The 25,653-nt window shown below is 38.9% G+C and overlaps 1 protein-coding gene across 12 annotated transcripts in view; it reads left to right on the top strand.

The window, feature by feature from the left end:
- Window positions 1-25,653, top strand: part of TMEM117 (transmembrane protein 117) — a 543,516-nt gene that overhangs the window by 254,071 nt on the left and 263,792 nt on the right. The window contains exon 1 of one of the 12 annotated variants that reach the window (XM_081593598.1): window positions 3,233-3,444. The exons of the other annotated variants lie outside the window; for them this stretch is intronic. The gene's annotated coding sequence lies outside the window, so the exon portion shown is untranslated. Of the gene's footprint in view, window positions 1-3,232; window positions 3,445-25,653 lie in introns of those variants that run through there. 12 annotated transcript variants of the gene reach the window in all.

The raw sequence follows: 25,653 nt of genomic DNA, 5'->3' as shown, positions 1-25,653 counted from the left end.
TTTGTTTGCTGCTCCCACTGCTCAGAACAAGCAGCCCCTTCAGTCACCACAGCAACCCATCAAGTGGAGGTCCCAGAGCTTCTTGGAAGCCTCTGGGCCACTCTTCCCATTCTCCTCTAGCTTCTTTGACTGCTTGCTGTCAGTCTCTTTCATGGGTTCTCCTCCCTCTGTTCGTTCATGGCCCTTGAATGTGGGTTCACATCTTCCATTTCTATAGCATTTGCCTTGATTTGGGACTCATCAGCTCTCACCTAGTGTATTTCAAGAAACACTGAAAGTCCTCACTAATTATTGGGCACAAACCTCTCCCACCAACTCCAGATCAGACTATAACGGTGGCCAGAATAGTCACCCCTTAAGACAAGCCTAATTCTCCACTCTATCAAAACATACATTGCCCAGTGAATAAAACAAAAGTCCTCACCAAGGCACACATAAGCCCTCTTAGGAGGAGGATAGGCACTCTGTTTATCAGATCTAATCCCTTGAATCTATTTGTCACTTCCACTGTATAATCGTAAGGGATTTAATTTAGGTCATACCTGAATAGTGGTTTTCCCTACTTTCTTCAATTTAAGTCTGAATTTTACAATAAGGCGTTCACGATCTGAGCCACAGTCAGCTCCCGGTCTTGTTTTTGCTGACTATATAGAGCTTCTGCATCCTCGGCTGCAAAAGGTCTGTCTAGTTAAAGCTACAGTTTTTCCAGTAGTCATGTATGGATGTGAGAGTTGGACTACAAAGAAAGCTGAGTGCTAAAGAATTGATTCTTCTGAACTGTGGTGTTGGAGAAGATGCTTGAGAGTCCCCTGGACTGCAAGGAGATCAAACCAGTCAATCCTGATGCTGGGAAAGATTGAAAGCAGGAGGAGAAGGGGACGACAGAGGATGAGATGATTGGATGGCATCACCCACTCAATGGACATGAGTTTGAGCAGGCTCCAGGAGTTGGTGATGGACAGGGAATCCTGGCATGCTGCAGTCCATGGGGTTGCAAAGAGTCGGACAGGACTGAGCGACTTTATTGAGCTGTACTGAAGGCACACAAGCCTACTGAGTCAGGCTTCCCTTCTCCATTCCTGCCTCACGTCCCTTCTCTCTCCTCTCTGACAGAGGCTGACACCTCTGATCTTCTGCTCCTGCCCTTGTATCTGTCCACTTACCAGTCTGAGTCTCCACTAGCTTTAGTCTTTTTATGCCCTTTTCCCCATCAATAACAGTAAGGGCAACTGCAGTGTTTGTATTAAGAGGAGACTGTGATGGCCCAAGGAAATGTGGCCTGTGTAACTGGTGAATTTCCTCCAAGCACAGTACGATGATCTGTATATGTTCATTGTGGCTCCTGTCTTTAGATCACTCTGAGGTGGGCTTGAAGGGATTGGCAGAGGAGGCTCAGGAAACCAATAAAGATAATTAAAAGCTTAGAAAATTAGAACCATGGAAAATAGGTAAAAGAATAATTGTTCAGCCAAGAGAAGAAAAAGCCTAAGGGGAGATATAAGAGTGAAAAATTATTTCCTAGAGGATAAACTCAGACCATCCTCCATTAATATTGAGAAGAAAACACAGCAAAGCATGTACGATTTATATTTGCCATAGGAAATTTATATTTCCCAGATAAGGGATTGGCTATGTAGAATTGTTTATTCATGAAACTCCCCAAATTTGTTTATCTATAGATCTAAAGTGATATATTTACTTCCATCTAACCGGTTTAGGTATGAAGCGGCCTGCATGCAGAGAAGTAACTTAGGGATCTTGGGCAGTCCCTTTTCTCTCAGTAAGTCTGTCTCTTTTTGCCCCTATTCGTCTCTCTGAATGTCTCTCTCTGGCTTTCTGTCTCTCTACCTCTCTATTTCTATTTCTTGTCTGTTTTTCTATGTCTTTGTTCTCTCCTCGTTTTCTCTCTACCTGCCAATATCTTTGTCCCATCCTCCAGCCCCAATATGCAGTATAAGCAAACGTTTTTTAGAAATGATCCAAACAGTACTATTCTACTCTTCTTATCTCAAGTTCATTGTGTTTTTTTTTTTGGTTGGCATTACAATATTTGTGGTTAGAGGAAAATTTCTATTTCTGTAATGAGTTGAGGGGTAAAGAATCTGCCTGCCAAGTAGGTGATGAGGGTCTAATTCCTGGGTCAGGAAGATCCCCTGAAGAAGGAAATGGCAACTGACTCCAGTATTCCTGCCTGGAGAATCCCATGGACAGAGGAGCCTGGCGGGCTACAGTCCACAGGATGGCAAAAGAGTCATACATGACTTAGCAACTGAACAATAGCAACAGTGAGTTGAGGACAGAAAAGTTTTATGACCACTTTCTTTGAAACTTTCTGTTGCCACTTTTTTGGTAAAAGTTTTAAGGTTACTTTCTTTGAGATCTTCTTTTTCCTGCTATATATAGTTACTTCTTTTAGCAAACTTCATATCTCTTCCTTTTGAGAAGATTTTTTTTCTGCAAATTTTGAACAGAGCCTTTGACCAGAGAAGTTCCTGTATTGCCTGATATTGAAAGTTCAAGGGAAGGGGTATTAATCATAGAACTGATCTGAGAAACACAGAGCCCTGCTCACCTTTGACCAAGAGTTTTGCAGGTCCCGTTTCTAACCTCTGGGATTTCATAGATTGTAGCTGTTACAGTATCTTTCTACTTATGTGTGGATGTCCCTTCTTTCTTTTATTGATGCTTGTGCCACCCCTCAACTCATTACAGAAATAGAAATTTTCCTCTAACCCCAAATATTGTAATTGATGCTTCTTTGTCTTTCAATAATGTCACCTCATATTTATTCCCTATGATTTTTTTTTTCTATTCTTCTCTTTCCTTTTTTAGTTTTCAGCCTTTGGGACAGATTTCCCCTTATCTTTTTATGAGATTGACTCTTCATGGATGCAACCTCCACTAGAATCCTATCACTTGGCAGGCCAATGGATCCCAGCACCTACTACTAGAATCCACACAGCAATGAGGTGACAGATATTAATGCCCGTGTTATTTGTGAGAGTCATATGGCTGAATTGATACAACGATTTTTCTTTTGTCCTGAGCCGAGACAGTATTTCAGCCTTGACTTTTTTTTTTTAATCTGGTGTTTACCAGATTTTAGAAGTTAAAAGGTAATTTAATTTTGTTCTTTTTTTTTTTTTTTCAAATTAATTCATGTCATAGTTGAAGAGAACAATCTAGTGTCCAACATCACAGGTACATTGTGACCTAGCAAACCCCAGGACTTGAGCTTTGTAATATAAACTATAGGAAGAAGAGTGAAATTGACACTGCTCTTGAAGTGTAGAAGAGAAGAAATTAAGACAAGAGAAAGGATCAGTGGTCACTGTATGCCAGATGTGGAGTTGCCTGTGTATGAACTATTTCAACAGGTGCTACCAAATGTTAGCTGCCCTGGAACGGTTACTGGGAACTGAGTGTGAATAATGTTGCTGTAAGGTAGAATTATTAGTTAATTATTTTACCTGTAACTGCAAAATCAAGTCACTAAAATTATAGCTTTGGGTTCCCACCCTCCATTTCTCTCTTCCTTTACTTTTAAAATTATTTTGAGCACAATCAGTTTAATCAAAATTTTATTAGTTAAATGTTTTCAATTAAGTAGTGTTTAGGTTGCATTTTTCATATGTGTCACAAACATTTATTGAGCCAGTATCATTTGCTAAATGTTACTAAAACATCTTATTTATTTATTCATTTAAGCCCCACAAAGGCCCTATGATTAGCATTATCTTCATTTTAAATGTATGAAAGCAGACACAATTTTCTAAGAGGGTGAATAACTTGCTTTAGGTCAGACATGACTATTAATGACAGAGACTAAGATTTTTGGAAACAGGACTCCAGTTTTCTTTCTGTTATACCTTCAGTTCAGTTTAGTCACTAAGTCGTGTCTGACTCTTTGTGACCCCATGGACTGCAGCGCACCAGGCCTCCCTGTCCATCACCAACTCCCAGAGTTTTCTCAAACTCATGTTCATTGAGTCAGTGATGCCATCCAACCATCTCATCCTCTGTTGTCCCCTTCTCTTCCCACCTTCAGTCTTTCCTAGCATCAGCTTCTTTTCAAATGAGTCAGTTCTTTGCATCAGGTGGCCAGAGTATTGGAGTTTCAGCTTCAGCATCAGTCCTTCCAATGAATATTCAGGACTGATTTCCTTTAGGATGGACTGGTTGGATCTCCTTGCAGTCCAAGGGACTCTCAAGAGTCTTCTCCAACACCACAGTTCAAAAGCATCAATTCTTCAGTGCTCAGCTTTCTTTGTAGTCCAACTCTCACATCCATACATGACTACTGGAAAAACCATAGCCTTGACTAGACGGACCTTTGTTGACAAAGTAACGTCTCTGCTTTTTAATATGCTGTCTACGTTGGTCATAGCTTTTCTTCCAAGGAGCAAGTGTATTTTAATTTCACGGCTGCAGTCACCATCTGCAGTATTTTGGAGCCCCCAAAAATAAAGTCTTTCACTGTTTCCCCATCTATTTGCCATGAAGTGATGGGACTGGATGCCATTGTCTTAGTTTTCTGAATGTTGAGTTTTAAACCAACTTTTTCACTCTCCTCTTTCACTTTCATCAAGAGGCTCTTTAGTTCTTCACTTTCTACCATAAGAGGGTTAGTTGTTCCAACTGGTCTGTTGTATTGAATGACAATATTGAGGAACAATTATAGAATATATATCTGGAAAATACAATGGAAATAAGGAAAATTTATTCTCTTATTTATATAATCCAAATTAATACTTGATATCAAATTAATAATTGACAGAGTGATATTGAGTATTTTGTTTGAGGAATAAAAGATGAGTTCCAATTATAGATAGAATATTTCCTTTATCAGATTTCAAGACTGTTTAGTCCCATTCATAGAAAGGTAGACTTCCTTTTGTAAAACAGCTTATACAGTATTTTACTTATTATGCTATATCCCTTTTCTCTTTTTTAAGCTATTTTACTACTAGCATTGCACAGATAACTTAAGGTATCTTCCTTAGATGGCAGTCAGAATGAATGATTACTTGTCTACCTCTCAATAAAGTATAATAAATTTATGATGGTATAATAAAACACTAACAATAGCAGACAAACCACATTTAATGAATATATTTTAGGAGTCAGATAAGAAACAAACTTTCCCCTGTTCCTCAGGGATAGTAAGATGTAGGGTGAGAATTTGAATCTGGCTTTGCATGCCTCCAGAGCTCAGACTATTAACAGCTACCAAAAAGTAAAGAAAAAGGTAAATTTAGGAAATACAAATTTTTTTTAATTTAATTAAAAAAATTCTAGAAATTCAAGAACTCTTTGGACATCTGCTCAATCCACATAGTTTCTTTGAAAAAAACATTAATATTAAAATTAAAATGAACTTTTATAGAACAGTCTTATTTTCTTTGTGAACAGATGGCCAGAATTATATCTATAAACTTTTTTTTTTCATATCTGGAGACACGATATGCAGTCATTGTAGCATAGAGCTTATAAGAATTCTCATTTCCTACACTGAACCAATTTAATAACATGACAAAAAATCATTAGTGTCTGACCTGACTTCTAGGGGCCAAATAGGCCTTTCAGTATTTGTTTATTTGAGTCTATAACTTTATTTATTTTTCATTCGGACTCTTCATAGTAAAATAAGTAAGATCTTCTCGACAGTTTAAAATGGACAAAAATCTTCATTCACAGATGTGTTTGTTGAACTGAGGTCAATGCATTCACCAGATAGAATTTAAAAGGAATAGTTGATCCTTTCTTTCTCTTTATTTGTCCCACTAATCACTTTTGCCAAAGGGGACATATTATTTAGTTGTTGCTATTTTAAAGAAAAATGGCAACTTCCTCTTCTATATTTCCTTCTTCTTTCTCTGCATAATGTCAGTCAGGAATGAAGCAGTTGCTAGTGTTTGCAGATGAGCTGCTATGCAAATTGCACTACTTTGTGGCAAGATAAAACTCATAGAGGGCTCATCTCTGCATCTAGGACTATTTTTTTTAGCAATGTATTGGATGAACGCAATAACTCAGAGGTACTGAGTCCAGTACAACTCTTGAATAGTTGAGCATATGCCTAAATCAGGTCTTGAATCTGCTTGACCAAAGAAACCATTCTCACATCCACTTCTGGTTCACTCAGTAGCCTCTGAAAGTAATTTATTCTGTGCTTTGTTTCCCCTCTAGTCAGTGAGGCTAATCATACTTATGACACACCTCCATCACAGCAGTCGTCTGAGATTAATAAAAGAGTGTCCACTGAGCATCGTGGATGCTGAAAAGTCACTGCCTGAGTAGTACTAGTAGGTGGTGTAAAGGGTAGAGGTGGGAACACATTAAATTCTTCTAAGTATTATGGAATAAAGCAAACACTATTTGCTATTAAATGCTGCTTCTCCCAGATTCCTACATGGAGATTTGTAGCCACACTAGTTTGGTTTTTATAAAAAAAAGAATCTGAAACAAGCCATGCGTAAAATGTTTCTCTAGCCTTCAACTCACTGTAGGATTTTCTTTTTAAAACTTTATTCTGAATAAATTTTAAGAAAAATACAATAAATCACATATTTTCTTACCTTTCAGAACTGGGTACATGAACTGTTTTGGGGTTCATGACTAATGTAGCACATGTGTCACCCACTCCTCTTTTTGCACACATTGCTAATCCCTTAAAACCCACCACTACCTTAGTAAAGAAGAACCTCAGACTTCTTCATAACTCAGTGCTATGATCAGTCTGTCAGACTTGGGGATGAATCAAAAATTTGTCATTCCTCATCATATTATTGGAATTTTTTAAACTGAAGTCATGCAACTTTTTTTGGTGTCAGATGAATGTGTCTCAGATGTACATATACCCCTTCCAGTTTTATTCTGTGACATTGGGTTGTTTCTGTAATTTTAAAGCCTGGGTATACTCCTAATACAATATTCTTTATATTCTTCACATTCTTTCTGATTGATTGCCTCATTCATTTACTCATTGATTAAGTAACATTTGTTGACCCACTACCACATCTGAGTTAGTGCCTCTGCAGTAAAGCAACTTTGAGAAAAAAAGTAATGTACAAAAATAGCCATGATACAGGATAACGTGAATTTTGATTCACTTCCCTCCATTAGAAACACAATTGTGTGTCTCTCCTTAAGCCTATGAGTCCTAATTATCAGTGTGTCTTTCTGTCCCTTTATAGCCAGGCGTTTGGAATTAAAGTGAATGCCTATACTCATGGTCTCCTTTTAGTTTCTTCCTAAATGTAATCAGACTCACTATATTCTAATATTTGCCTCTACTCAACCAAAGGCATATTTCTGTTGAGGTCAACATGATCTGAATGTTAAATTTAACAGTTATATTTCAACTCTTAATTTTTCACCTCACTGAAGTATTTCATGCAGTCAATTATTTTCTCTTTTTTAAATTTCTTATTTTGTTCCATTTTCTTGAATTTCTTGTTATATTTCATTGTACTTAGTCACTCAGTCATGTCCAGTTCTTTGTGACCCCATTGACTGTAGCCTGCCAGGCTCCTCTGTCCATGGGGATTCTCCAGGCAAGAATACTGGAGTGGGTTGCCATGCCCTCCTCCAAGGGATCTTCTCAACCCAGGGATCGAACCCAGATCTCCCACACTGCAGGCGGATTCTCTACCATTTGAGCCATTAGGGAAGCCGAGGAATAGTGGAGTGGGTAGCCTATCCCTTCTCCAGGGGAACTTCCTGACCCAGGAATTGAACTGGGGTCTTCTGCATTACAGACAGGTTCTTTAACAGCTGAGCTACCCAGGAAACCCTATATTTCATTAGTATACTCCAAAGTTTTTCTGTCTCTGGACAGATTCTATCTCTGGGTCAGTCATCTCTTTAGGCAGCGTGGATTATTTTTCTGCTTCCAATTGTTTTGAGGTTGATATTCTTGGGATTCTCACCTCAGTTCCTCTTTCTTTTCTTTACAGAATTTTACCCACTTATGTCACTGTGAAGAACAAACTGTACCTCTAACCTAAGTGCTCTTACATCCTTCTCTGCATTCCAGTACAGACTCATATATTCAGCTACCTATTTTGCATGTCTCCAGTGTTCCACAGGCAGATAAATCTCAGCTTTTCCAATACTGAGTGTATTTCCTTTTTCACATGTGCTTCTCTTCCTGTATTTTCTAATTTGATGAATGACCCCACTGCCTACTCAGTTGCTGAAGCAGAAATACAAAAGTTTCTCTAAGTCCATCCTTTCTCCTAGCATCCTCATCCTGCAAATGAGGAAATTGTCAGTTCTTGTTCCTTGTTAGCTTTGACTGTATCTCTGCCTCCTCTTCTCTGCTGCTGGTTCCTTAGTCAGGCCTGTCTTTCAATTAACTTGTTTTAGCAGTCTCCTGACTGTCAAATTTCACCTCATTGTGGCCTTATCAATCAACTCTCCATGCTGTTGTCAGCTTAGTATCAATAGATTACAAATTGACATCTGATATACAACCTAGGATCAGTGAAAACCCCCTTTACATTCAGGATTAAATGTAAACAGTTCTTTCTTCAAGTTCTAGTTGCTACCTGCATTTCCATCTTCATCTGTCATCACTCTGATCCTCTCTATGAATTAGCCCTTGGTTTGGGCTTCAGTTTCCTAGCACTTTGAGCTCCTTGAATGCATCATGATCTTTATTACCTAGTTATTCTTGCACCTGAAGTTCCCCCTGATCCTCTTGCCTTCCTTAAATTGACTCATACATTAAATTTCAATTCTGATGCCATTTCTGCATTAAAGCCTTCCTTGAGTTATAGCTTATTTTTTAAAATTATAGCACTTTCTGCATAGCATTGCAATTGTCCTCTCTAATCTTTAGCTGTCTATCTCAGTGCCTTTTACTATTCATAACACATGAGTTGAATCAATTACACCATAATAAGTTCTGTCCCCAATATCTATCCACTCTGTCCCAGGGCTTCTGGACATACCCTTGACAGAATTCCTCTGCCTGGGTTTGCTGGTTCATTGGCTAGTGGTAAACTATATGCAATATCTGATCCTGAAGTCACTAGGAGTTGAGACAAAACCAGGCTGTTTTGCTTTTGATTAGTGAGGGAGAGAAAGATAAAAGAACTATGAAATAACTTCCCACTCAATTTAGAGCATCATTTTAATGTCATATATATTGGGCATGCAAATCTTTTATCTTTGTGGTCAGTCATTATTATTCACTTTACCATGAAAAATGTCAGAATGATACTGTTTGTTCAACTACTTCCTGCTTCTTCAAGTTAAGAGATCGTATCAGTAAAATGTCTTACTGTATCTTTGCATTATACATTTATTAGGGTGTATTGATTATCTGTTGTCTTCTTTGTAATCATCATGTAATTAATTTTCATAAATTATTATCTATCTAGTTATCTATCATCTCTCCAATCTTCTGCCACATTTTTTCCTTACCCACATCTTAATATTTTTATGTAGAAAATATATTGGAAGGAAATTGTAATAGTTGTTCTGAATAATGAAATGTCAGATCATATCTTCCCTCCAATCTTTGATGCTTTTTATGTTTTAATAGTGAAACTTTTTTTTACCTTTATGATTAAAAAAACAGGAAGAAAATCAACAAAATAAAAGGAACATATATATATGAAAAATAGTAACATTTTATCTTCAGGCCAGTCCCTTTCTCAGAGAATAATGACTCAGATTCCTTTTTAAGACTTACTTAACCAAGAAAAGTTTATTAAGTGCCTTAACCAAGGGGAAAAGTGCTGTGATTTAGAAGACAGAAAACCCAACTATGCTTTATAAGGTAGAAGAAGAGGACAAGGAAGAGAAACTGATACTGGAGCTTTATTTCAAGAGATAGGCAAGAGTTGACTGCTGAAAAGATAAAGGAAGCTATTTCAGGCATATGGAGCAGCCTTGTGCAAAATCTCACAGAACTAGAAAAGCAAGGGGGAGTCAGTATGGCTGGAGATTACTATGCATATGAGCTGGAGAAGACTAGAAAGATTGCAACGTAATTTTGTTCGTCCATAAATTTTGGTAGGTATTGATGAAAGGAAAATACTTTTTATTTTTTTGGAACTTACTTTTTTTATTTGAAGGATAATTTCTCTACAGAATTTTGTGGTTTTCTGTCATACATCAAAATCAGCTTATAGGTACACCCATGTCCCTTCCCTACCGAACCTCCCTCCCATCTTCCTTCCCATCCCACCCTTCTAGATTGTCACAGAGTCCCTGTTTGAGTTCCATGAGTCATACAGCAAATTCTCATTGGCTATCTGTTTTACATATGGTATTGTAAATTTCCATGTTACTCTCTCCATACATCTCACTGTCTCCCTCCTCCCCTCCCTCCACGTCCATAAGTCTGTTCTCTATGTTTCTCCATTGCTGCCCTGAAAATAAATTCATCAGTACCATCTTTCTAGATTCCATATATATGCATCAGTGTACAATATTTATATTTCTCTTTCTGACTTCACTCTGTATAACAGGTTCTAGGTTTGTCCATCTCATTAGAACCAACTCAAATGCATTCCTTGTTATGGATGAGTAGTATTTCATTGTATATATGTACCACAGCTTCTTTATCCATTCATCCGTTCATGGATATCTCGATTGCTTCTGTATTCTAGCTATTGTAAATGGTGACATATTGTAAATGTAATGAATTTTGGGGTACCTGCGTCTTTTTCAATTTTGGTTGCCTCAGGGTATATGGTAGTTTTATTCCTAGTTTTTTAAGGAATATCTATACTGTCTTCCATAGTGGCTGTATCAGTTTACATTCCCACTAGCAGTGAAAGAGGGTTCACTTTTCTCCACACTTTCTCCAGTATTTACCCTTGTAGGCTTTTTGATGATGGCCGGCCATTCTGACTGGTGTGAGGTGGTAGTCATTGTAGTTTTGATTTGCATTTCTCTGATAATGAGCAATGTTGAGCATCTTTTCATGTGTTTGTTAGCCATCTGTATGTCTTCTTTGGAGAAATGTCTGTTTAGGTCTTTTTCCCACTTTTTGATTGGGTTGTTTGTTTTTCTGGTATTGAGTTCTATGAGCTGCTTGTATATTTTGGAAATTAATTCTTTGTCAGTTGTTTCCTTTGCTGTTATTTTATCCCATTCTGAGGGTTGTCTTTTTACCTCGTTTATAGTTTCCTTTGCTGTGAAAAAGCTTTTAAGTTTAATCAGGTCCCACTTGTTTATTTTTGATTTTTTTTTTTTTCAGAATGATTTTTTTATTTTAATTCTGCCATTACCTATTTCTGCCATCTTGGGAAAACAAATATTGCAGGACAGAGTTTCCTTATCTTAAGTGAAAGAGAAAAACTTTCTTTCAAGAAAGTTGAAATTTTTGATTTTTATTTCCATTACTCTAGGAGGTGGGTCATAGGAGATCTTGCTTTGATTTGTGTCATTGAGTGTTCTGCCTATGCTTTCCTCTGTTTCTGCTCTTACATTTAGGTCTTTAATCCATTTTTGAGTTTATCTTTGTGTATGGCATTAGGAAGTGTTCTAATTTCATTCTTTTGCACATGACTGTCCAGTTTTCCCGCACCACTTATTGAAGAGGCTGTCTTTGCCCCATTGTATATTCTTGCCTCCTTTGTCAAAAAACCCACAGGTGCATGGGTTTAGCTCTGGACTTTCTATCTTGTTCCACTGATCTATATTTCTGTCTTTGTGCCAGTACCATATTGTCTTGATGACTATAGCTTTGTAATATAGTCTGAAGTCAGGAAGGTTGATTCCTCTAGCTCCATTCTTCTCTCTCAAGACTGCTTTGGCTATTTGGGGGTCTTTTTTATTTCCATATGAATTGTGAATTTTTTTGTTCTAGTTCTGTGAAAAATGCCATTGGTAATTTGATAGGGATTGCATTGAATCTGTAGATTGCATTTGGTAGTATAGTCATTTTCACAATATTGATTCTTCCTACTCAGGAACGTGGAATATCTCTCCATCTGCTTATGTCATCTTTGATTTCTTTCATCAGTGTCTTATAATTTTCTGTATACAGTTCTTTTGTTTCCTTAGGTAAGTTTATTCCTAGATGTTTTATTCTTTTCATTACAAAGGTGAATGGGATTGATTCCTTAATTTCCCTTTCTTCTTTTTAATTATTAGTATATAGGTGTGCATGTGATTTCTGTGTATTGACCTTACATCCTGTGACTTTGCTGAATTCACTGATTAGCTCTTAGTAATTTTCTGATAGTATATTTAGGGTTTTCTGTGTATACCATCATGAGATGGTTGGATGGTATCACCGACTCAATGGACATGAGTTTGAGCAAGATCTGAATGTTGATAATGGACAGGGAAGCCTGGTGTGCTGCAGTCCAGGGGGTCACAAAGAGTCAGACACAACTGAGTGACTGAACTGAACTGATCGTGTCATCTGCAAACAGTGAGAGTTTTACTTCTTCTTTTCCAATCTGGATTCCTTTTATTTCTTTTTTTTTCTCTCTAATTGCGATAGTTAGGACCTTTAAAAATATGTTGAATAATAGTGGTGAGAGTGGACATCCTTGTCTTGATCCTGATCTTAGATTGAATGCTTTTAGTTTTTCACCATTGAGAATAATGTTTGCTGTGGGCTTATCATACATGGCCTGTACTATGTTGAGGTAGGTTCCTTCTATGCCCATTTTTTGAAGCATTTGTATCATAAATAGTGCTGAATTTTGTCAAAGGCTTTTTCTGCATCTATTGACATGATCATATGGTTTTTATCTTTCAAGTTGTTAATATGGTGTATCACATTGATTGATTTGTGGATATTGAAGAATCCTTGCATCCCTGGAATAAACCCTACTTGATCGTGGTGTATGAGGTTTTTAATGTGCTGTTGAATTCTGTTTGCTAGAATTTTGTTGAGGATTTTTTCATCTATGTTCATCAGTGATATTGGCCTGTAATTTTCTTTTTTGTGTGTTGTCTTTGTCTGGTTTTGGTGTCAGGGTGATTGTGGTCTTTTAGAAGGAGTTTGGAAGTGTTTCTTCTGCAATTTTCTGCAAGAGTTTCAGAAAAATAGGCATTAGCTCTTCTCTAAATGTTTGATAGAATTCTCCTCTGAAGCTCTCTGGGGTTTTGTTTTTCAGGAGGCTTTTGATCATAGTTTCGATTTCAGTGTTTGTAATTGGATTGTTCATAATTTCTATTTCTTCCAGGTTCAGTCTTGGGAGGTTGTACTTCTCTAAGAATCTGTTCATTTTCTCTAAGTTGTCCATTTTATTAGCATTTAGTTGCTCATAATATTATCTTATGATCTTTTGTATTTCTGTGTTGTCTGTTATAACCTCTCCTTTTTTTATTTCTAATTTTGTTGATTTGATTTTTCTCCCTTTTTTTCTTGATGAGTCTGGCTAAAGGAGAAGGGAGGGAAAAGCAAAAAGGAGGGGGTGGAAAAAAGGGTGACAAAAAAGAGAGAAAGAAAGTAAAGGAAAAATAGAAAAGCAAAAATAAATAGACATATGTGAAAAAGATTTATATATATTCAGGAACAGCTACAGCTAGTAAAGAACTATAAGAAAAGCAGTTGAATATATCAAAACACAATCAGAAAAATCAGCAAAAAAAGGGTGAAAAAAATCTTAAAATGAGTTTTTTTTAACAAGAAAAAACAAAGAGGAAAACTCCATAGCATCGCAAAAGGCTAATGTGAAGGTAGAAATATATAGGGGGAATAAGCAGTGTGATTTATAAGAAAAAAAAATGTTCTCAAGGTCTTAGTTCTTCTTGGTTGTGGAGTCTGCCCCTGTGGATGGGGTTGGGTTAGTGTCCTGTGATGTTTTCCTGGTTGGGGGAGCTGGTGCCTCTGTTCTGGTTGATGGAGCTAGATCTTGTCTCTCTGAAGGGCAGTGCAGTGTCCAGTGGTAGGTTTTGGTGTGTCTGTGGGTTCAGTGTGCCTTTAGGCTGTCCTTCTGGCTTTGGCAGTGTTAGACACTTTTATTTCCACCACTTCAAAGTGGCCGTCTCAGCATGTCTTCACTGCTGCTAGCCCCCTACTTATCCCTGGAATCATTGCCAGTGCTTCTGTTCCCTGATCCTGTCCTTTGCTGCTGGCCTAAGCTTGCTAGGTAGGGACTTGTGTGGATCTTTTCTTGTCTCCCCGACTGTGCCCTCTGTATCGTGGAGACTTGTGTGGGCTTCCCTCAGCCCCCTAAGCTCTCCCTCTGTGTCACGAGGGTAATGTGCACTTGTCTCGGGCTCACCAGATTGCCCTCTGCACCTCACAATTTGTATGCACTGCAGAGGTTTGTATGCCACCCCTCTCTCGGCATGCCGGCCTGCCCTCTGTGCTGCGAGGGTTGCGTGTCCTGGAGTTTATATGCCTCCCCACTCTTGGCACCACAGGCTGCAGGGCTTCTATGGGCTTTTCCTCATTCCCCAAGCCTACTGTCTGGTTGGGTCCACAGTCTGTGAGCTGTTCATGGGCTGAAAAGTGCAGCTTTTCTCTGCTTTCTGCCCTCGAAGTCCTTGCTTTGCCTGGTTTTCCAAGACTCCACAGTTCTCCACAGCTCCTCTTTCCTACCTCATTTCAGGGAGCTTAACCAGCCCCCGCCGCCACCCCCCCCCCCGCCCCGGAGGCCTGGGGTCTTCTGCTGTCACCTAGAGGTTGCTTTGTTGTAGTGTTCCATATCTTGATGAGTGTTTCATGTATTTGTGGGGAGGCTGGTGATCTCCCCATCTTACTCCTCCGCCATCTTCTTCTGCCTTCTACTTTTTCTTTCTTAGTTAGCTCTAAGTAAGTATATCATATGCAGTATATATTTAATGCAATATATCATTTTGTTAAAATTAATATGCATTGAAATTTTTTCTTAAGCCTTTATTTTCCAGGTATTAGTGCCATTTTTTAAATTAATTTTTACTGGAGTAAATATTTTTGCCTGGAAAAAATCTCATGGACAGAGCAGCCTGGCAGTCTGCAGTCCATGGGGTTGCAAAGATTCAGACATGACCTAGCGACCAAGCATGCATCTGTAGTTGCTTTAAGTATAAAATGGATAACTAATCAGAACCTTTCCACTTCTTTAAACTTATCACAGTTTATTTGTATAACCCCCTTTGGACGAATCTTATTATATTTTTGTTTTATCACAAGTAGTTTCATTTCTGTCTGTGGTTTTAAAGCACAATTCTTGCATTTTATTTTTCCCATTTTCAGGCATCATTGGGGAATATAAAGCAGCCATTAGCAGAGTGACTCTCACATTTCTAAAGAACCTAAAATAATATTAAACTGCTCATCTTGACTCATAATTCATGTTTGTCCCATAGTTAATCTTATGGGAGAACTTACTCCAGAGTGAATAAGAGCAGTTAGGGTGGAGCTATATCAATTTCTTTTACTCTACTTTGAATGTAGTGGTGCCAGGCACTATCCCCTCATGATCACAGCTCATTTCAACCAGAAGGTTTTTAATTTAAATAAATTCTGGTTTGGTTAATCATCAAAGGTAAAATCATGTCATCATATGCTGTGTGCTTTTAAATCAGTGATTCTAAAGCAGAGTGTTCTTTGATATTTCCATCATTTTTTCATGAGCTGGCATCAGGAATTTTGGCAGCTAAAAGAATTCAAGCACTCTGAGCAGAGTTTAGATGTCTCCTGGTGGTGGGATGGTCACGGTTATTCTGAATGAGATTGACTATTATTCTGAATGAGATTGGTGAGCACTCAATCTAATGAATAAATGAGGGCTTTGTTTGAAGTCAGGAGGCTGTAAATGTTTCCTTTTCATAAGCTCCAGCTTTGATCACTTTTCATCTGTTCAAGTGTACTTAAATGTGTCATTTGGTGCTTATAACTCTTATGGAGCTTATGATTTTTAGAATATATTCTGCTTTACAGGGGTCCTTTGTAGTGACCCCCAAGAACCTTTGTAGATCAATGTGGTCTTGATGCTTGCCCGAAATTGCCTTCCAGACCACCAGGAGTAGTGTAAAGAGGCCTTAGCTACAGCAGTGGTTTCCAAGTCTGGCTGTGTTAGCATTACCAGGAAATTTTAAAAAATGCTGATGTCTGTACCAGCTTAAGTCAGACTCTGTTGAAAAGGGGTCCAGACAATGTTTCTTAAAAGCTCCTGGGGTGAATCTAGGTGTCACAGAGACTGAGGATGAGCTGAGCATGGTCAAAACTAAAGGATGGAATGGGCATGCTCACCTGTTAGCCATGGTGAAGGACCTGGGAACCAATGTCAGTCTGGGCAGAGAAGAAGAGTCAGGCATAAAGTCAATATATTGATGACTAGAGGGCTTGAAGAGGGAGAACTCAAAGCAGATGGTAGGAGATGGGGGCCATGCATTACCTGGTGCCCTTGATGGTGTGTTTGCAGATCAGGTAAAACCGTATTGCAAAGAGACAAGTTCAGGGGAAAAGGGACAATTAGTTAAAAAGACAACAAATACTTGAAATTAGTAGAAATAATGGTTTTCCTCTTTGCTGTCTTCTGTTCTCAATTTTGAGAACAGCTGATTTGCATGTGGATTGTTAGACAAACTAAAGCCACTGACAACTTTATCAGTGCAATGTTAAGTAAAAGGCATCATGTGCTTGGTTTTCCTTACATGTGTACACTTAATGCATTGCCTGTTAAAATCAGGAAAGGTTCACTACGCTCCGAAACTGATATCTATTTGGAGACCTCCCTGGGGCCTGTTCTTCTGCTCGTTTGAAGCACTCCTAGCATGCCCTCACTCTAGCTATAGGAGCTTGATGAAAAGCTAACCGTATGTGTAACCAGAGGGTCTACTTTTCATCTCAAGCGTTGCTCCCAGCTCCCTTGTGACTGCCTACAGACACGGCCTGGTTTTGTACTTTGGTGACCATGTTTCTATTAAATCTCCTCCCTGGAGCTGCTGATTTGATTTTTTTCAATTGGCTGAGCAACTTTAAATAGACCTTAGTTATCTGTTAATCCTTGATTTAGAATCCCAGTTCAGACTCTGACTGCTCAGCTCGATTCCTGGTTTCTGGTTGTTGGGACACATACAGGGCAACCACAGTTAAGAGGCTGAGAGGTGTGTCCCATGCCCTCTCCTGCCCTGTAATCAACCAGTTCTCAAGGACTCTATAAAGATGTCTAGAAGCATATTTTGAGCATGAATGTTGCTCAGATGGAACTCATTATAGATTAAGGTACAGGTCTGGGTTCTTGGAAATTGAATTAAAATTTCAGAACTACTGTACTATTTCAGTATTTATTCAGTATTTTTGAATGATAAAATATTAAGGTTTAGCTAAATCAGTATGGACTTCTCAGAGGATTGATGAGAAGTATCATCTCTATTTCATGAGATTCTATTTATATTTTTGTGTGTATGTGTGCTAGAGAGAGTAGATGCAATGCTACAAGGATTCTGTATTAAATTCTAAAATTACAATCATAGAGATTTTAAAATGTTGTATCAGATGTTGATGGGCATTATATTTTAGAACATAAAAACAAGTCCATCTTTAAGTGTAAATTGGGAATATGACTTCTGTGCTGGTTTGTTTTATGTGTCAACTCAGGTAAGCTCTAGTACCCAGCTTTTGAATCCACACAAATCTAGGTGTTGCCATGAAGGTCTTTTGTAGATGTGGTAAACACTTGCAATCAGTTGATTTGCAGTAGAGGAGCATACTTTCCAAAATGTGAGAATCCCCATCAAATCAATTGAAAAGCCTTAAGAGAAAAAACATCTGGAAGTTCACGGTTCATGTGTTGCTGAAGCCTGGCTTGGAGAATTTTGAGCATTACTTTACTAGAGTTTGAGATGAGTGTAATTGTGCGGTAGTTTCAGCATTCTTTGGGATTGGAATGAAAACTGACCTTTTCCAGTCCTGTGGCCACTGCTGAGGTTTCCAGATTTGCTGGCATATCAAGTGCAGCACTTTCACAGCATCATCATTTAGGATTTGAAATAGCTCAACTGGAATTCTATCACCTCCACTAGCTTTGTTCGTAGTGATGCTTCCTAAGGCCCACTTGACTTCATATTCCAGGATGTCTGGCTCTAGGTGAGTGATCACACCATCATGATTATCTGGGTCATGAGGATCTTTTTTTGTATAGTTCTTCTGTGTATTCTTGTCACCTCTTCTTAATGTCTTCTGCTTCTGTTAGGTCCATCCCATTTCTGTCCTTTATTGAGCCCATCTTTGCATGAAATGTTCCCTTGGTATCTCTAATTTTCTTGAAGAGATCTCTAGTTTTTCCCATTCTGTTGTTTTCCTCTATTTCTTTGCACTGATCCCTGAGGAAGGCTTTCTTATCTCTCCTTGCTATTCTTTGGAACTCTGCATTATCTTTCCTTTCCTCCTTTGCTTTTGGCTTCTCTTCTTTTCACAGCTATTTGTAAGGCCTCCTCAGACAGCCATTTTGCTTTTTTGCATTTCTTTTTCTTGTTGATGGTCTTGATCCCTGTCTCCTGTACAGTGTCAAGAACCTCCATCCATAGTTCATCAGGCACTCTGTCAATCAGATCTAGTCCCTTAAATCTATTTCTCACTTCCACTGTATAGTCAAAGGGATTTGATTTAGGTCATACCTGAATGGTTTAGTGGTTTTCCCCACTTTCTTCAATTTAAATCTGAATTTAGCAATAAGCAGTTCATGATCTGAGCCACAGTCAACTCCCGGTCTTGTTTTTGCTAACTGAATAGAGCTTCTCCATCTTTGGCTGCAAAGAATATAATCAATCTGATTTCAGTGTCGACCATCTGGTGATGTCCATGTGTAGAGTCTTCTCTTGTGTTGTTGGAAGAGGGTGTTTGCTATGACCAGTGCGTTCTCTTGGCAAAACTCTACTAGCCTTTACCCTGCTTCATTCTGTACTCCAAGGCCAAATTTGCCTGTTACTCCATGTGTTTCTTGACTTCCTACTTTTTCATTCCAGTCCCCTATAATGAAAAGGACATCTTTTTTGGGTGTTAGTTCTAGAAGGTCTTGTAGGTCTTCATAGAACCATTCAACTTCAGCTTCTTTAGCATTACTGTTTGGGGCATAGCCTTGGATTACCGTGATATTGAATGGTTTGCCTTGGAAACAAACAGAGATCATTCTGTTGCTTTGCAGATTGCATCCAAGTACTGAATTTCAGACTCTTCCATTGTCTCTGATGGCTACTCTATTTCTTCTAAGGGATTTTTGCCCACAGTAGTAGATATAATGGTCGTGTGAGTTAACATCACCCATTCCAGTCCATTTTTGTTCGCTGATTCCTAGAATGTCGATGTTCACTCTTGCCATCTCCTGTTTGACCACTTCCAATTTGCCTTGATTCATGGACCTACCATTCCAGGTTCCTAGGTAATATTGCTCTTTACAGCATTGGGCCTTGCTTCTATCACCAGTCACATCCACAGCTGGGTGTTGTTTTTGCTTTGGCTCCGTCCCTTCATTCTTTCTGGAGTTATTTCTCTACTGATCTCCAGTAGCATATTGGGCACCTACCAACCTGGGGAGTTCATCTTTCAGTGTCCTATCTTTTTGCCTTTTCATACTGTTCATGGGGTTCTCAAGGCAAGAATATTGAGGTAGTTTGCCATTCCCTTCTCCAGTGGACACATTCTGTCAGACCTCTCCACCATTACTCGTCCATCCTGGGTGGCCCCACATGGCATGACTTAGTTTTATTGAGTTAGACAAGGCTCTGATCCATGTGATTAGATTGGCTAGTTTTCTGTGATTGTGGTTTCTGTCTGTCTGCCCTCTGATGCCCTCTCTTAGTGCCTACTGTCTTAGTGGGGTTTCTCTTACCTTGGACGTGGGATTATCTCTTCACAGCTGCTCCAGCAAAGTGCAGCTGCCACTCCTTACCTTGGATGTGGGGTATCTCCTGACAGCTGCTGCTCCTGACCTTGGATGTGTGGTATATCCTCTCGGCCACCGCTCCTGACCTTGGGTGTCAAGCTCACAATTTTTAATTAAAATGAAAAAAAGCAGGAGCTTCTAATTTGCATCCATTGGATCATCAAAAATGCAAAAGAGTTTCAGAAAAACATCTATTTCTGCTTTATTGACTATGCCAAAGCCTTTGACTATGTGGATCACAATAAACTGTGGAAAATTCTGAAAGAGATGGGAATATGAGACCACTTAACCTGCCTCTTGAGAAACCTGTATGCAGGTCAGGAAGGAACAGTTAGAACTGGACATGGAACAACAGACTGGTTCCAAATAGGAAAAGGAGTACATCAAGGCTGTATATTGTCACCCTGCTTATTTAACTTATATGCAGAGTACATCATGAGAAACACTGGGCTGGAAGAAACATAAGCTGGAATCAAGATTGCCGGAAGAAATATCAATAACCTCAGATATGCGGATGACAGCACCCTTACTATAGAAAGTGAAGAACTAAAGAGCCTCTTGATAAAAGTGAAAGAGGAGAGTGAAAAAGTTGGCTTAAAACTCAACATTCAGAAAACTAAGATCATGGCATCCAGTCCCGTCGCTTCATGGCAAATAGATTGGGAAACAGTGGCTGACTTTATTTTTATGGGCTCCAAAATCACTGAAGACGGTGATTGCAGCCATGAAATTAAAAGACACTTACTCCTTGGAATGAAAGTTGTGACCAACCTAGATAGCACATTAAAAAGCAGAGACATTGCTTTACCAACAAAGGTCCATCTAGTCAAGGCTATGGTTTTTCCAGTAGTCATGTATGGATGTGAGAGTTGGACGGTGAAGAAAGCTGAGCACCGAAGAATTGATGCTTCTGAACTGTGGTGTTGGAGAAGATTCTTGAGAGTCCCTTGGACTGCAAGGAGATCCAACCAGTCCATCCTAAAGGAGATCAGTCCTGGGTGTTCATTGGAAGGACTGATGTTGAAGCTGAAACTCCAATACTTTGGCCACCTCATGCGAAGAGCTTACTCATTTGAAAAGACCCTGATGCTGGGAAGGATTGGGGGCTGGAGGAGAAGGGGACAACAGAGGATGAGTTGGTTGGATAGTGTCACCAACTCAATGGACATGAGTTTGGGTAAACTCCGGGAGTTGGTGATGGACAGGGAGGCCTGGTGTGCTGTGGTTCATGGGGTTGCAAAGATCGGACACGACTGAGTGACAGAAATGACTGGACTGACTGAAGAGCAAAAATGGGTTTCCCAAAGAAACAAGAAATTCTTCCTGATGATTGCAGTATCAGTTCCTTCCCAAGAAGTTCCAACGTACTGGCCTGCCCTGCAGGCCTGAGGCTTGCCAGTCCCCACAATTGCATAAGCCAGTTCTTTGAAAGAAATCTTTTTGTTTATGTATATTTGTATGTGCGTGTGTATGTATGCATGTCTGTCTTTCTAAGTCTCTCTGTCCTCTGTCTATCTATCTGTTTTATCTACCTATCATCTCCTACTGGTCTATTTCTCTGGAGAACCCTGACTGATAATAATTTCCTAAATGGAAAGCATTTTAAAGACATGAAGTAGATAACATCCAGGTAAATGCAAGGATACAGGAGTTGGAAATTATTGTTCTGATGCTCCCATTTCAGTAAAGTATTTTAAGAAACAGATTGTGAAGGCTCTGCAAAGCCTTCGTGATACAGCCCTGGCTTCCTGGCCTCCCTTCCTGTCTCACTGGGCATCCAGCAGCAGCTCTGAGTGGCCCTTGCTGCTCCCTTTAACATGCTTGCTGCTTTCAATTCTCTCTGCCTTTGTACATCTGCTTCCTTCTACTTCAAACGCATCTTCCCTCCTCTGTCCCTCTTCTGTGAAGCCTGCTCTTCCCTGGCCCCTCTCTTTCATACCAGAAGAATTGGGAGTCTCTCATCTCTGCCTCTCCCCTGGTGTACAGCATTGTTCACATAGGACTCTGTTGACTTATTTGCATGTATTTTTTCATTTGCTAAATGGTAATGACCACGTCTTGTTCATCTTTGTATTCCCAGCACCTCACACAGTTCCAGGCATACGGGAGGTGTTCAGTCAGTATTGGCAGAAGAATGAATAAGTAGCTGACCCTCTCTTTCAAGTTAAATTGCAGCCTGGGAGGCATTTTTAGTGGCTATTTTTTAGGGTTGGATATGTTCCTTTTATCTGAAGTGGTTGAAAAGAAGTCTCTAGGCAGATAGACCTTTAATTCCTACCCAAATCCTATGCTTTTAGTATTTGTGGAGGATGAGATATACACCCAGCAGATTTAAGCTGATTGGGCAGAAATCTCTGGCAGTATATTGGTGACATGAATGCTTTACAAACTCAGAGGACAACTTTGGTCCTGATTTATTTTAACTTTTCAAATTGATGACTTGAGACTCTTTGTGCGTTAATTAGCAAGGAGTCCAGTCTCCCTTTTAAAATTTTATCTATCCAGTTCAGTTCAGTCACTCAGTCGTGTCTGACTCTTTTTGACTCCGTGGACTGCAGCACACCAGGCCTCCCTGTCCATCACCAACTCCTGGAGCTTGCTCAAACTCATGTCCATCGAGTCAGTGATGCCATCCAACCATCTCATCCTCTGTTGTCCCTTTCTCCTCCTGCCTTCAATGTTTCCCAGCATCAGGGTCTTTTTCAATGAGTCAGTTCTTTGCATCAGGTGGCCAAATTATTGGAGCTTCAGCTTCAGCATCAGTCCTTCCAATGAATATTCAGGATTGATTTCCTTTGGGATTGACTGGTCTGATCTCCTTGCAGTCCAAGGGACTCTCAAGAGTCTTCTCCAGTAACAGTTCAAAAGGTTCAATTCTTTGGTGCTCAGCTTTCTTTCCATACCCAGCTGACCTTAAATTTTGTGCCTTACCTGATCCAATGTGGGGTCCCTGGGGTCTTTTTCAAATGTGAGCCATCGAGGAAGCTATTGATTATTCTTCTACTGTTCTTGGGTCTAGCTGCCATGTAGTATGTCATTTAAAGCTTGCACCCACATCATTACACACACTCCTGTCCACTATGCCTTGGAGCCCTCCCTGGCCCAGACCCGACCTGGGCCATGAGCATATCCCCCTTCAGAATGTTTAGAAGTTTGGAGGAGCTCCCATCAGTCACACTTTACTGGCAGGTTTGGTTTGGGGAGGCCTCGGCATTCTGTCCTACCCTTGGGCTACAGTCACATCCTTCACAAGCCTGTGTACCTCCCCTCTTGAGGAGTAGATGGACCCATTTCCTCCCCAGTAACTAGCTCTGCATGTCAGGGATCTTGGAGAATTTTTGCAAGAGTCTCAGAGGTTTAATACACTCTTTCCTATTCCGCTTCCCCAGTCACTTTCTTATCCTAATGCGTGGAACTTCTGGAAAATTACCAGCATGATTCTTCCTGGAACCAAGGGAACACGTGCTTTGAGGTGACTTTCTGCTTCATCCCTTGAAATCAGTGAAGCAGATCTCCATGTTTATGAGTCTTTCAAATGGCACTTGATTTAATCTCTACCTTATCAGGCATTATGGATGGCAAAATGGTAGTCCTTGCATTTGATAAGGCTATATCACCACTTTTCCATTAAGAGATACCAAGAAACATGGTTAGTTAAAAAGCAGAAAGCTGTTTTAAATGCAATGCCTTGTGGAAGAAACTCAAAACAGTCTAAATTCCAAATGTGAATTGTCCACAGGCTCTGAAACAGGGACTAAATTACCTTGTGGGTACTCAGTGCCCTTTCCTACATCATTAATTTTCAGCTTCATCTTTTATGATTTCTTTATATTGTGCTTGCTCTAGCCAAGACAGTTCACTACTTGCACTGCTCCAATACACGCAGGCTTGCTCATATTTCAGAAATTTTCTCTTGTTCTTCCTCTTCCCTTTGTGGGGCCTTCCAATTCAACCTAAAAATAATTTTTCTCCCAAAAGCTGGGTTTATCTTTTGCTAGCCCAGTGTTTCATCTATGACAGTAATAGCTACCATTTCTTAATCTTTTCTATAATAACAAGTACTTTCTTTTTGGTAATTTTTTTAATATATGGAAATAACATACCTACATAAAAGCATATAGAACACACACATGTGTAACTTAATTATTGACTGCATGCATCCTAAGTCGCTTCAGTCATGTCTGACTGTGCGACCCTATGGACTGTAGGTGACCAGGCTCCTCTGTCCGTGGAATTCTCCAGGCAGGAATCCTGGAGTGGGTTGCCATGCCCTCCTCCAGGGGATCTTCCCCACCCAGGGATCGAGTCCAAGTCTCCTGTATCTCCTGCATTGCAGGTAGATTCTTTACCACTGAGTCACCTAGAACCCCAGCTTTTATGAATTATCAAATATTTTTAAGTGACACCCCTGTTACCCATGTTATTACCATTTGTATTACGCAAACAAACAAAAATTGCTGGCACCCCATAAACCCTCTGTATTTCCTAATAATAAGCCTCTGTTTCTCCAAAGTAACCCTTATCTCACTTGTATGCTCTTTGCTTTCTTGCTTTTCTGTGTAGTTTTACCACTTAGAATACTTCCCTAACCACTGTAGTTTCATTTTGCCTGTGTTTTGAGCTTTATATATTTATAATCATACAACATGTTCTCTTTTATTTTTGTCTGACTGCTTTTATGTAAGTTTCTGAGCTCCATCCAGGCTTTGTATAGTAGTAATTTGTTCATTTTCGTTGTTGAACAGTCTCCATTGTATGACTGTGCTGTAATATATTTATCCATTCTTCTGCTGATAGACATTCATGCTGTTTCTAGTTTCAGGCTATTATAAATAATGATACTATAAACATTACTGCTCATTTCTCTTGGTGCCCATATACACATCTGGGCCTGGAATTTTCCTGTGGAAAACTTTCTAATTATAAATTCAATTTTGTGAATGGATCTATTTTTTAAAATTCTTTTTTTGTTCCTATGTACATTTTGGGTATTTGTTTAAGTGTTTTTCTACTGTGTTGATTTCATCTAAATTTCATAAAATGCCCTCTTATTATTTGTTTAATATCTACAGGATCTGTAGCAATGCCCCTTTTCCATTTGTGACTTGTTTACTCTTCAGAAATCTTTATCTGTACCTTCTCTCTTTATATTTGACCCATCTTGCTAGAGAGTTATCAATTTTATGTCTTTCATAAGACCAATTTCACTCACCTTATCTATTGTGTATTTCCATTTTTTCTTCCACTTAAATTCTAGTTTTAGAATTTTTTATTATTTTTATCTTTTGGGGGGTTATTTTGCTACTTCTTTAATTTCTTGAGAAATAATTTTAGTTCATTAATTTTTAGCATTTTTTCTTTTATATATATATATTTATTTATTTAAAATTGAAAGTTTAAGCATGGCTTTGGGTGTATCTCGTGATATTTTGTATTACTTTCCAGTTCAAGATATTTTCTCTGTCCCACTGAGATTTTGATTTTGACTTATATGTTATTTGGATGTGTATTTCTTAGTTTCCAAAGATCTGCGGATTGTCAAGTTATCTTTTTATTGTTGATTTATGGTATAGTTACATTATGGTCAAAGAATATCCTTTATGTGATTCAGTCTTTAAGAATTTTGAGATTTCCTTTGTAGTCTTGTTTATTTTCTTTCATTTTCTTTTCGAAAATGTTTGCCTTGTTTATTTCCAATATGTCTAATATTCTTTGTTGCATTAAAAGAATGTATATTTTGGACTTGTGTGTGTGTGTGTGTGTGTGTGTGTGTGTATGTGTGTGTGAATGTGTCTGTTTTTTCTTGCCGTTTTATTAATTTATTTTAATTCCTGAATTTTGATGGCACATTGTATCT

Source organism: Giraffa tippelskirchi, chromosome 4 (genome assembly GCF_054371585.1).
Source record: "Giraffa tippelskirchi isolate mGirTip1 chromosome 4, T2T-mGirTip1v1.2.pri, whole genome shotgun sequence".
NCBI lineage: Eukaryota > Metazoa > Chordata > Mammalia > Artiodactyla > Giraffidae > Giraffa > Giraffa tippelskirchi.
This window is presented reverse-complemented; position numbering and strand designations above follow the sequence as displayed.